Genomic DNA, 10,809 nt, shown 5'->3' with positions numbered 1-10,809 from the left:
GGAGAACAAAGATTCATTCACAAAGCACCTCCCACGTAGCCCAACCTCCAAGATGTTCTCCATCTCCATCCACAGCTCTGGAGAATGAGAATTATTGTTCAGAATGTTAATCCCTTCTTCCCCTTAACCCCAAAGTATTTTCTCTGGTTGTATTTCTCTGACACACTTCTCACGTTTTTATTTATCTTAGTCATTCGTGTCATTGTCCTATAGCCCTGTTTTATGTCATGTTCTGTTTTATGATCACATCTTAATTGTTTTTGAACCTTTCATGGTGACCAGCACAGAGCCTTGTACATGTTTGTTGAATGACCCCAAAGCCCTATTAGATATTCAATCATCCTGCTTATTTCACAACCATCCCCATGAGTATTTGTATGTTCATGTATACATAGACAGAGGGCACAGGATGAGTTGATTATGAAGGGATGATATCTAAAAATAGAATTAAGAGGTGAGATAGGAATTTATTGGGAGAAGAAGAAAAGGAAAAATAGATTAGGGTAAATTATCCCATATAAAAGAGGCAAGAGAAAACTATTATAAGGGAGGGGAAGAGCAGGAAGGTAAAAGGGAATGGGACAACCTGATTCTCATTGAATTTGGCCTAAGGAGGGAATAACATACACACCCAATTAGGAATCTTACCCTACAGGAAAAAGGGGGGAGGGGACAAAAGGGGGGAGGATAGAAGGGAGGGCAGATTGGGGTAGAGGGTAGTTAGAAGCAAACATTTTTGAAAAGGGATAGGGTCAAAGGAGAAAATACAATGATTGGGGGGTGGGATAGGATGGAGGGAAATATAGTTAGTCTTCCATAATATAACTACTATGGAAATTATTTGGGTAATTACACATGTACAATCTATATTGAATTGCTTACCTTCCTAGTGGGGGTGGGTGAGAAGGGAAGAATGGGGAAAAAAAATTGGAACTCAAAGTTTTAAAAACAAATGTTTAAAAATTGTTTTTAACATGCAACTGGGAAATAAGATATACAGGTACTGGGGTATAGAAACCCATCTTGCCCTACAAGAAAGTTAGAGGGGTGAAGGGGGAGGATATAAGAAAGAACAGATTGGGGGAAGGGGTATTCAGTAGGCTTGCTTTTTTAGGATAGGGGTAGGGGAAAGATGGGGAGAGAAAAAATTGTAATTCAAAATCTTGTGGAAATGAACATTGAAAACTAAAAATAAATAAATTAATTAAAAACTTTAAAAAAAGAAAATGTGTATCTCTAAATCTTACATCAACAAAAAGAGAAAGAGTAGATCAAATTAATTTTGCATGCAATTAAAAAACTAGAAATAGAATGAATTAAAAATTCCCAATTAACCACCAAAAAATAAAACTCCTGAAAATCAAAGGAAAGATTAATAACATTGGGAGGAAAAAAATCATTGAACTAATAAATAAAACTAGCTTGTTTTACTGGGAGGGATTAATAAAATTGATAAACCACTGGCTAATTTGATTTTGAAAAAAAGAAGAAAGCTAAATTATTAGTACCAAAAATAAAAAAGGTGATTAACCACCAATGAAGATAAAATTAAAGCAAATATTAGGAACTGCTTTGCCCAATTATATGCCAATGAAACAATCTAAGTGAAATTGATGAATATTTACAAAAATATAAACTGCCCTGATTAACAGAAGAGGAAACAGGATACTTAAATAACCCTGTCCTAGAAAAAGGAAATAACCCATAAAAGAGCTCCCCAAGAAAAAATCTCCAGGACTAGATGGATTCATAAGTGAATTTTACCAAACACTTTAAAGAACAATTAAATCTAATGCTATGTAAGTTATTTGAAAAAATATGGGGAAAAAGTCATACCAAAATTCCTTCTATTACACAAATATGATTTTGATATGTAAACCAGGGAGAACAAAGACAGAGAAAGTTTCCCTAATAAATATTGATGTCAAAAATTTTAAATAAAATATGAGCAAGGACACTATGGCAATATATCACAAAGATCTTACACCATGACCAGGTGGTATTTGTACCAGGAATGCAGTGCTGGTTCAATATTATTGACCATATCTATAACAAAAACAACATCATATGATTATTTTGATAAATACAGAAAACATTTTTGACAAAATACAATACCCATTCCTATGAAAAGCACTAGAAAAAGTAGGGAAGAAATGGAGTTTTTCTTAAAATAAATAATATCTATCTAAAACCAAGAGCAAGCATTTTCTGTAATGAAGAAAAGCTAGAAGCCTTCCTAATAAGATCAGGACTGAAGCAAGGATATCCATTATGATCACTATTCAATATTGTACTAGAAATGCTAGCTATATATAGCATAAAGACAAGAAAAAAAATTGAAGGAACAAGAATAGGCAACAAGGAAATAAAACTATTACTTTTTACAGATGATATGATAGTATAGTTAGAGAAACCGAAAGAATCAAGTAACAAGTTAGTTGAAATAATTAACCACTTTAGCAAAGTTGCAAGATATAAAATAAACCTATATAAATCATCAACATTTCTATATATTACCAACAAAATTCAACAGGAAGAGATGGAAAGAGAAATTCTATTTAAAATAACTGCAGATGGGGTGGCTAGGTTGCTCAGTGAATAGAGCACTGGCCTTGGAGTCAGGAGGACCTGAGTTCAAATCCAGCCTCAGACACTTAACACCAAAACTAGCCATGTGACCTTGGGCAAGTCGCTTAACCCCAATTGCCCTCCAAAAAGAAAAAAAAAAAGATAAGATCAAAATGGCTATATGACTTAGACATAAAGGATGATATCATAAGCAAATTAAGGAAGAATTGAAAATTTTACCTTTCAGATCTATGGATAAAAGAAGAATTTATGACCAAATAAGAAATAAACAGCATTATGACATATAAAATGCATAATTTTTGTTACAAGAAATTAAAAAGATTTTGCACAAACAAAACCAATATAGCCAAAATTAGAAAGCAGGTAGGAAACCAGGGGGAAATTTTTATAGCAAGTGAGTCAGATTTATAAAAATAAGACCCATTATCCGATTGATAAATGATTGAAAGACATAAACAGGAAGATTTTGGAAGAAGACACCCAAGCTATCTATATTCATATGTAAAAAGTAATGCTCTAAACCATTATCGATTCAAGAAATGCAAATTAAAATAACTCTTAGGTAGTACCTCACACCTATCAGATTGATTAATATGCCAGAAAAGGAAAATGAGAAATGCTGGAGAGGATGTGGGAAAATTGAGAAACTAATGCACTTTTTGTGAAATTATGAACTTAGCCAACCATTTTGGATAGCAATTTGGAACTATTCCCCAAAGGCTATAAAACTGTATACCCTTTGAATCGGCAATACCACTACTAGAGATCAAAGAAATCAAAGATAAAGGAAAGGAACCTGTATGTATTGAAGTATAATTTTTTTCACTTTTTCATTTTTCTTGCCTTTTTTGCCACATAACTAACATTAAAATATGCTTTGCATGATTTCACATGTATAATTGATAACATATTGCTTGCCTTCTCAATGGGTGGGAGAAGAAAGGTAAAAACTTTGAACTCAAAAAAAAATTTTAATGTTGAAAATAAATGATAATTTAAAAATAAATAAGGATTTATGTTAATGTTTATAGCTTAAATTTCTGAAATAGCGAACATTTCTATTACTATATCAAATAATAGTAAGAAGAAAGGAAATGTTTACTTTCCTCTTACACTTATGGAAAGTTTCTAATGTTTCAGCATTATAAATAATATTAGCTCCTAGTTTTAGATAAATTTTTTTTTTAAAGCAATTGGAGTTAAATAACCTGCTCAAGGTTACACGGCCAGTTATTTCTGGGTGGGTGCTAAGTATCTGAACCCGGATTCGATCCCAGGTCATCCCGACTCTGGGGCCAGTGCTCTTACTCACTGTGCTACCTGGCCACCCCGACATAAATTTTTTAAAATCATCTTTTTCGAATTTTTAAGAAATGTCTATTATTATTGCTAAATGGTTTTCTGCATCTATTGACACAATTATGTTATTTATTCATTTTTATATTATTCATGTACTAATTAATTTTTCAATATCGAATCATCCTTCTGTCCCTTGTATAAAACTAAATTAGTTGCAAATCCATTCAGGAAGTCCAAAAAGGCATCTTTCATATGTATATAAAAATTATATAAGATTCATTAAGAGAAATAACAGAGATAACTTTTTTTTTGTTTTTTTGGAGAGGGGAGGGCAGAGCAATTGGGGTTGTGACTTGCCCAAGGTCACACAGCTAGTAAGTGTTAAGTGTCTGAGGCTAGATTTGAACTCAAGGTCCTCCTGACTCCAGGGCTGGTGCTCTATTCACTGCACCACCTAGCTGCTCCTACAGAGATAACTTTGACCACTATCTGATCATTAATATCAAACAAAGCAAAAAGATGGATGCTTGCCAAAGATATTCCACACTGTCATGGAAGAGATGTAGTGTAGAGTCCAGGTAGAGGAGTCACTTTAGTAGATGGCTAGGACCTCCAGATTTTGTAGGTGTCAGGTGATTTTTAGGTGCAATTGGAAGATTGCATCAAGTCCTAGAAAATAACAATGTCAACTAAATGAGACCTACAATGACTTTTAAAAGATTGTTCTATTTATCAACATAGAATAAACCAAGTGAATGAAAAATGTCCATTACTGTTATGTAGCTGAATGGACAATTACAGAGTTTGCCCACCGATGTATTTTGGACAGATGCTGCAAATGGACAATGAATTGGGTTCAAAATTGAATAGGAAAAGGAGAGCAAACTGTATTTGTCTTATGGAAATTTTAAAGTTCTCTTAATGACCCCACACTTCTCCCTGAAGTAAAGGCTCGTCTTGGCAATACTGATATGCTTTCAGCGTTATTGTACAATTACAAACCACAGAATTGCAAAGTCAGCAGAGAAACATCCAAAGGGCCACGAAGAGGCACGTGATGGCCATACGCAGGGTGCAATGCAATAAAAACAAAGAATTATACAGAGGCATTGGTTTCAAGGATCTTATCAAGGAAACGCATGAGTGAAACAGAAGATGTGCTGGTCATGCAGTGACAGTAAGATACAATCGACGGATAGCTGGGGCACTCCATTCATATCCTTTCAACATCAGGTGAGAGCATGGCAGATGCCTAGCGCACTGATTGTAACTGCTGTAGTCAGCTGTGGCGGACACGAGTTATATGGATAGGTTGCAATCTGTATACTGGAAGCAATGCTCATATTGATGACATCATAGGCCCACATGTGAGCAGGGAGTTCGTTTATGGCTTTCTTAAATTCTCTAAGATTGCATTTTTAAAACAGATCAGAGCCTACTGTTATTTTGTTCAGAAGGACAGTCATCAAATATTTATAGATGTGCATACATATATGTATATTGTGCTACTTAAATATTTAAATAGTAAGGAAAATATATTTGTATATGTGTATACACAGTATTTAATTTTTAAAAGTCTCCCTTTCCTGGAAATCTATGACATAGGAGATAGAGCTGGCCTTGGCATCAGGAAGGCCTGGGTTCAGATCCCACCTCCAACATAGACTGATGTGGTGATTCTGGGCAAGCTACTTAAATTCTTGGTGTTACAGATACCTAAAGGTCTAAAAGTACAGTTACAAATAAAAGTTGGCTGACCTGCATTGGTACTGAGTTTTATTAGTGGAAGTTCCCTTCTCCAGTAAAATCAAAGTCCAATAAAATAAAATATACCAATAGATATACATACATGTCTGTATGAGTTTGTGTGTATAATCAGAATTCAACAGTCCCTCATCTGAGCGATATGGCTTGGGGTCAGACAGTTCCCTGAGTCAGTTCATAAAAATAACTAACACTTACATAGCACCAGCCATATGCTAAGTATTATACAATTATTATCTCATTTGATCCTCACAACTCTAGGAGATAGGTGCCATCTTACATATGAGGAAATGGGCAAGTTGAGGTTAAGTGACTTGCCCAGGGACACAGCTAGTTAAGTGTTTGAGGCCAGGTTTGAACTCAGGTCTCCCTGACTCCAGGCTCAGTGTTCTATTCACTGTGCCAGCTAGCTACCCATCCTCACCATGCATGTGCTTCTGATGTAAAATTAGCTGGGCCCAGAACTGAATAGGAAGAAAAGGTCAGGATGGATTGCATTCAGGAAATTGTGCATGCTTTTAATGATCCCAAACTGCTCACTGCCTCAAAAACCCAAATCACCAGCACCAATATTATCCCATTGATGCTACTGGGATAGTGAAATATCACAACGTCAGAAGAACTAAAATTACAAATAACCCCAAGGGCAATGAAAAGAACAATGGTGGGTATAAATAGTCTGTAGCATATTATTAAAGATGACTCACATAAAGCAGTGACATATACACTTCATTAGTGACCTGAAAAGGAATCTAATCAATTTCATAGGGAAAATAAGAAGCAAAGGACAGCTGGGTGGTATCACCGGCAACTGGAAAATACCAAGAGTTGAAGACTTCCAGCATATTGGGTAAATTATCTGAGAAAACAGATGCATAAGAGACAGGGAATGATTGCTGGAACATGTTCTGAAGGGGGCGGGTGAGGATGGGATTATGAACACAGGTAGAGGGATTCATTCTATCAAGGACTAGGGATACCTGTGCATATGAGAAAGGAGGAAAGATAATAAGATGTCGTGGAGAGAATGCTGAGCAGGGTTTCAAATCCTGCTTTTAGTACTTAAAAGTTGTTAGAAGACCATGAGCAAAAAAAAAAAAAATCACTTACCTTCTCAGAATCGCTGCTTCCTCATCTGCAAAATGGGAATGCTAATACGTGTACTAGAAGTATTAGAGGCAGCTGGTGGCACAGTGGATAGAGCACTGGGTCTGGAGTGCCTGGCACACAGTAGGTGCTATACAAATGCTTACCTTCTTCCCCTTCTCTTGTACTACCCACCTCACAGGTTTGTTGTAAGGAAATCACTTTGTAAACCTGAAATAGTCGGTCTTATTAAATGTGGCAAAATTTGAAGATGAGGACATTAAAATGTCCATTGAATTTAATGATGAAAGGAAGAGGATTGGTGAGTAGTAAGGGTCCAGCTGATGTCACATTCGTTGTGTTAGGATGTCTTGCAGCGAAAATGGGCAGCAGGAGAGAGGCAAAGAGCAATGGGGAGTGGACAGACAGACAGACAGATGGAGATAGATAGATGATAGATGGATGGATGGATAGATAGACAGACAGATGGAGATATAGATAGATAGATAGATAGATAGATAGATAGATAGATAGATAGATAGATAGATAGATAGATAGATAGATAACTCAGGGATGAACATTAGCAGATAAAGAATATGGGGAGCAAGGAATTTTAGGTTGGCAGTCAATAAATCATTAACCAGGAAGGCTGGGAATATAAAGAAGTCATTATGGCTATAGGATAGGGTTGATATAGGGTATCTCCCATAGGATATGTATGTGTATATAAGTATATGTGTATGTATGTAGGATAGAGAGGAGATCATAATGAGTGAAATGAAAGCTGAATAAAAGAGGAGAGATGGGAAGATTGGAGGTAATGTTCAGAGAATACAATTATTATTGACGTTTGAACTTCAAGGGCAGTGAAACCTCAGTCTTTGCTAGACATTTTCCCTCCTTTCTCTTCTTCCTCCTATATCTCCCTCCTGTGACACAGAGATTCTTAACCTTGGGTCTGTTAAATTCCTTAAAATATTCTGATAATTGTGTTTCAATATGTTTTCTTTGTAAGCCTACATATTTATACATTTAAAAACATTCTATAAAAAGGTTCCATAGGTTTTATTAGACTGCCCAAAGGGTCCATGACACAAAAGAAAGTTAAGACCTTGTTCTTCCATGAGGTTTTGAAGCCTAGTCAGTTTTCAAGCTTCTGTTGAGTGAAGCAAGATAGATAATACTAACTCTCCTAGACCCCAGGGCTCATGGGCCCTGAATCTGCAATACATGAGGCTCCTCGGGTACCCTGGTCTGATTTCAGTGGGGATGGGGCAAGTGAAGGTACACCAAGAATGGAATGGTGGCTACATTTCTAGCCTTGCTGTTCATTAACAATGGCCCTGATCAAGCAGAACACAAATGGGCTTTCAGAAACAATCAAGTCGAAAATGGCGGAGTAGAAACAGTACTTCCACAGGGCTTTGGCTTTCACCTCTCCCGATTCATGTAAAAGGGGACTCTGAACAAACTTAGGAGCTACAGAACCCACAGAGTGACACAGAGAAGCTAACTTCCCACAGAGGACAGCCTGGCAGGCCAGCAGCAAGTGGCCAGCCAGTGCTCTGGAAGCTGAGCCCAGCCCCACGCAAGTCAGAGGTTTTAGCCTCAGCCACCAGCTGGAGGGACTTCAGATCACCAGCAGCTGTGGTGGTTTCCAGAATTATCAACCCATAGATGCTTAGGACAAAGTGAGATACGTGGCTGCTTCAGCTCTTGGCCTGCAGATTGTAGGGGGATCAAGTGACCAGTCTGAGGGGTAATTGCTCTTGCTTTAACCTACTTGGATCTGGATTGCGGTTAAGGATGGAGATCCTGGGGTGTGTGACCAGCTTGCCAGAGCATGTGGAGGCTTCAGAGAGGGCACCCAACTAATACCTTTGGCATCTGAGAAAACCCCAGCAATTGGGATGAAGCTCCCCTGTCTGGTAGCAGAGTTCTACTGTGGCAAAAAGCCCAAAAGTCAAGTAATTGAGTGGCAAAATGAGCAAACGAGTGAAGCAAAGAAAACAGAGCAACCCAACTTTACACTCCTATTTTGGGGACAAAAAGGATCAAAGCATGGAACAGGAAGAAGATAGCGAAGTAAAAACTCCTGTACCAAAAGCTTCCAAGAAAAATACAAGATGGTTACAGGCCATAGAGGACCTTAAGAAGGATTTTGAAAAGCAAGTAAGAGAAGTGGAGGAAAAATTGGGAAGAGAAATGAGAATGATGCAAGAAAATCATGAAAAGAGAATCAACAACCTGACTGAAGAAAATAACACCTTAAAAAATAAACTAACTCAAATGGCAAATGAGGCTCAAAAAGCCAATGAGGAGAATGCCTTAAAAAGCTGAATTTGATGGAAAAAGAATCTCAAAAGCTCACTGAAGAGAATCATTGCTTCAGAATTAGATTTGAGCAAATGGAAGCTAGTGACTTTATGAGAAATCAAGATACTATTAAACAGATCCAAACAAATGAAAAAATAGAAGGCAATGTGAAATATCTCACTGGGAAAACCACTGACCTGGAACATAGATCCAGGAGAGATAATTTAAAAATTATTGGACTACCTGAAAGTCATGATCAAAGAAAGAAACTCGAAATCATCCTTCAAGAAATTCTCAAGGAAAATTGCCCTGATGTTTTAGAACCAGAGGGCAAAATAGAGGTTGAAAGAATCCACTGATCACCTCCTGAAAAAGATCCCAAAAAGAAAATTCCTAGGAATATTGTAGCCAGGTTCCAGAATTCCCAGATCAAGGAGAAAATATTACAAGCAGCCAGGAAGAAACAATTTGAATATTGTGGAAACACAATCAGGGTAACACAGGATCTGGCAGCTTCTACACTGAGGGATCAAAGGGCCTGGAATATGATATACCGGAGGTCAGAGGAGCTGGGATTAAAACCAAGAATCACCTACCCAGCAAAACTGAGCATCATGTTTCTGGGGAAAATATGGTCATTCGGTGGAATAGAGGACTTTCAAGCATTCTTGATGAAAAAACCAGAGTTGAATAGAAAATTTGACATTCAGATAAAGAAGCATGAGAAGGTAAACAGGAAAAAGGAATCACAAGGAACTTATCAAAGTTGAACTATTAGCATTCCTACATGGAAAAACGATGATTGTAACTTATGAAACTTTTCTCAGAAACAATCCAAGTCAGTAGCTATCAGCATAACATTTTAGACATTTTGAGAAGTTAAGGTTTAATATTCTCTCTTGGAAGAACTATCAAGCTTTTATGTTTTTTTTTTTTTTTTAAAAACAAATGCTTCCCTTTTAGCGTGCTCAGGACTCGCCGTGATGTTGAGCTGCCCTGGGTTTCTGCGCCTCGTTGTACAAACTGTTCCCTCCTCTCCAGATGATCATATCCTCCATTCCCTTGCCTGGAAAAGCATTCTCTGGGATCACTGGCTTTTGGCAGGGTCATCATAGAGAAGAAAGGCACAATAGTCAAATCTCACCAGTTCAGAGGTAGCCGATTCTGAATCTGAGTGATCAAGTGTGGACTGGTTTAAATTCCCTCCATTTTCCTTTTCCCCTTAAAAGAAAAGCCACCCCCCTCCCCCAAAATGGAGAATACAAATAAAATCAATGTTTGAGTTGAGTTAAGCCTATCTAGTCAGCTAATACAAATTTATTAAATACTTACCACTACCAGACACTGGAGATAAAAGGCAAAATGATCTTTGTTGTCAGGGACCTCACATTCTTTTTTTTTTTTTTTAAATATGGAACGCTTCACGAATTTGCGTGTCATCCTTGCGCGGGGCCATGCTAATCTTCTCTGTATCATTCCAATTTTAGTATATGTGCTGCCGAAGTGAGCACCACATTCTAATGGGGAAGGAGAACTACAGAGATAAAAGCTCTATACATATAAGTTATGACAGGCAAAAGATTAAGGAATGCTAAAGGCCTCCTCCACAGTATGTGGGATTTAAATGAGTTTGGGAAAAATTCAGGGAAATTAAGGTACCCAGTGGAGGTGAGGAGGGAGGAGTGCAAAGGTAGAGTTAGAAGAGGCAAAGACTGAATGCATGCAGAAGAGCAAACAGGTTAATGTAGCTGAAAC

General features: G+C 37.3%; 1 non-coding gene across 1 annotated transcript; it reads right to left on the bottom strand.

The window, feature by feature from the left end:
* Positions 1 to 10,459: 10,459 nt before the first annotated feature.
* On the bottom strand, positions 10,460 to 10,565 carry LOC138174590 (U6 spliceosomal RNA). Its single transcript, XR_011171778.1, has one exon. It is a non-coding gene; the product is annotated as a U6 spliceosomal RNA (small nuclear RNA).
* Positions 10,566 to 10,809: the final 244 nt, after the last annotated feature.

The sequence above is a fragment of the Petaurus breviceps genome, unplaced genomic scaffold (assembly GCF_028583685.1).
Source record: "Petaurus breviceps papuanus isolate PSGF00001 unplaced genomic scaffold, PetGlider_PUasm1.0 131, whole genome shotgun sequence".
Taxonomy (NCBI): Eukaryota; Metazoa; Chordata; class Mammalia; order Diprotodontia; family Petauridae; genus Petaurus; species Petaurus breviceps.
The sequence above is the reverse complement of the archived record's forward strand: the minus strand, read 5'-3'. Positions and strand labels throughout refer to the sequence as shown.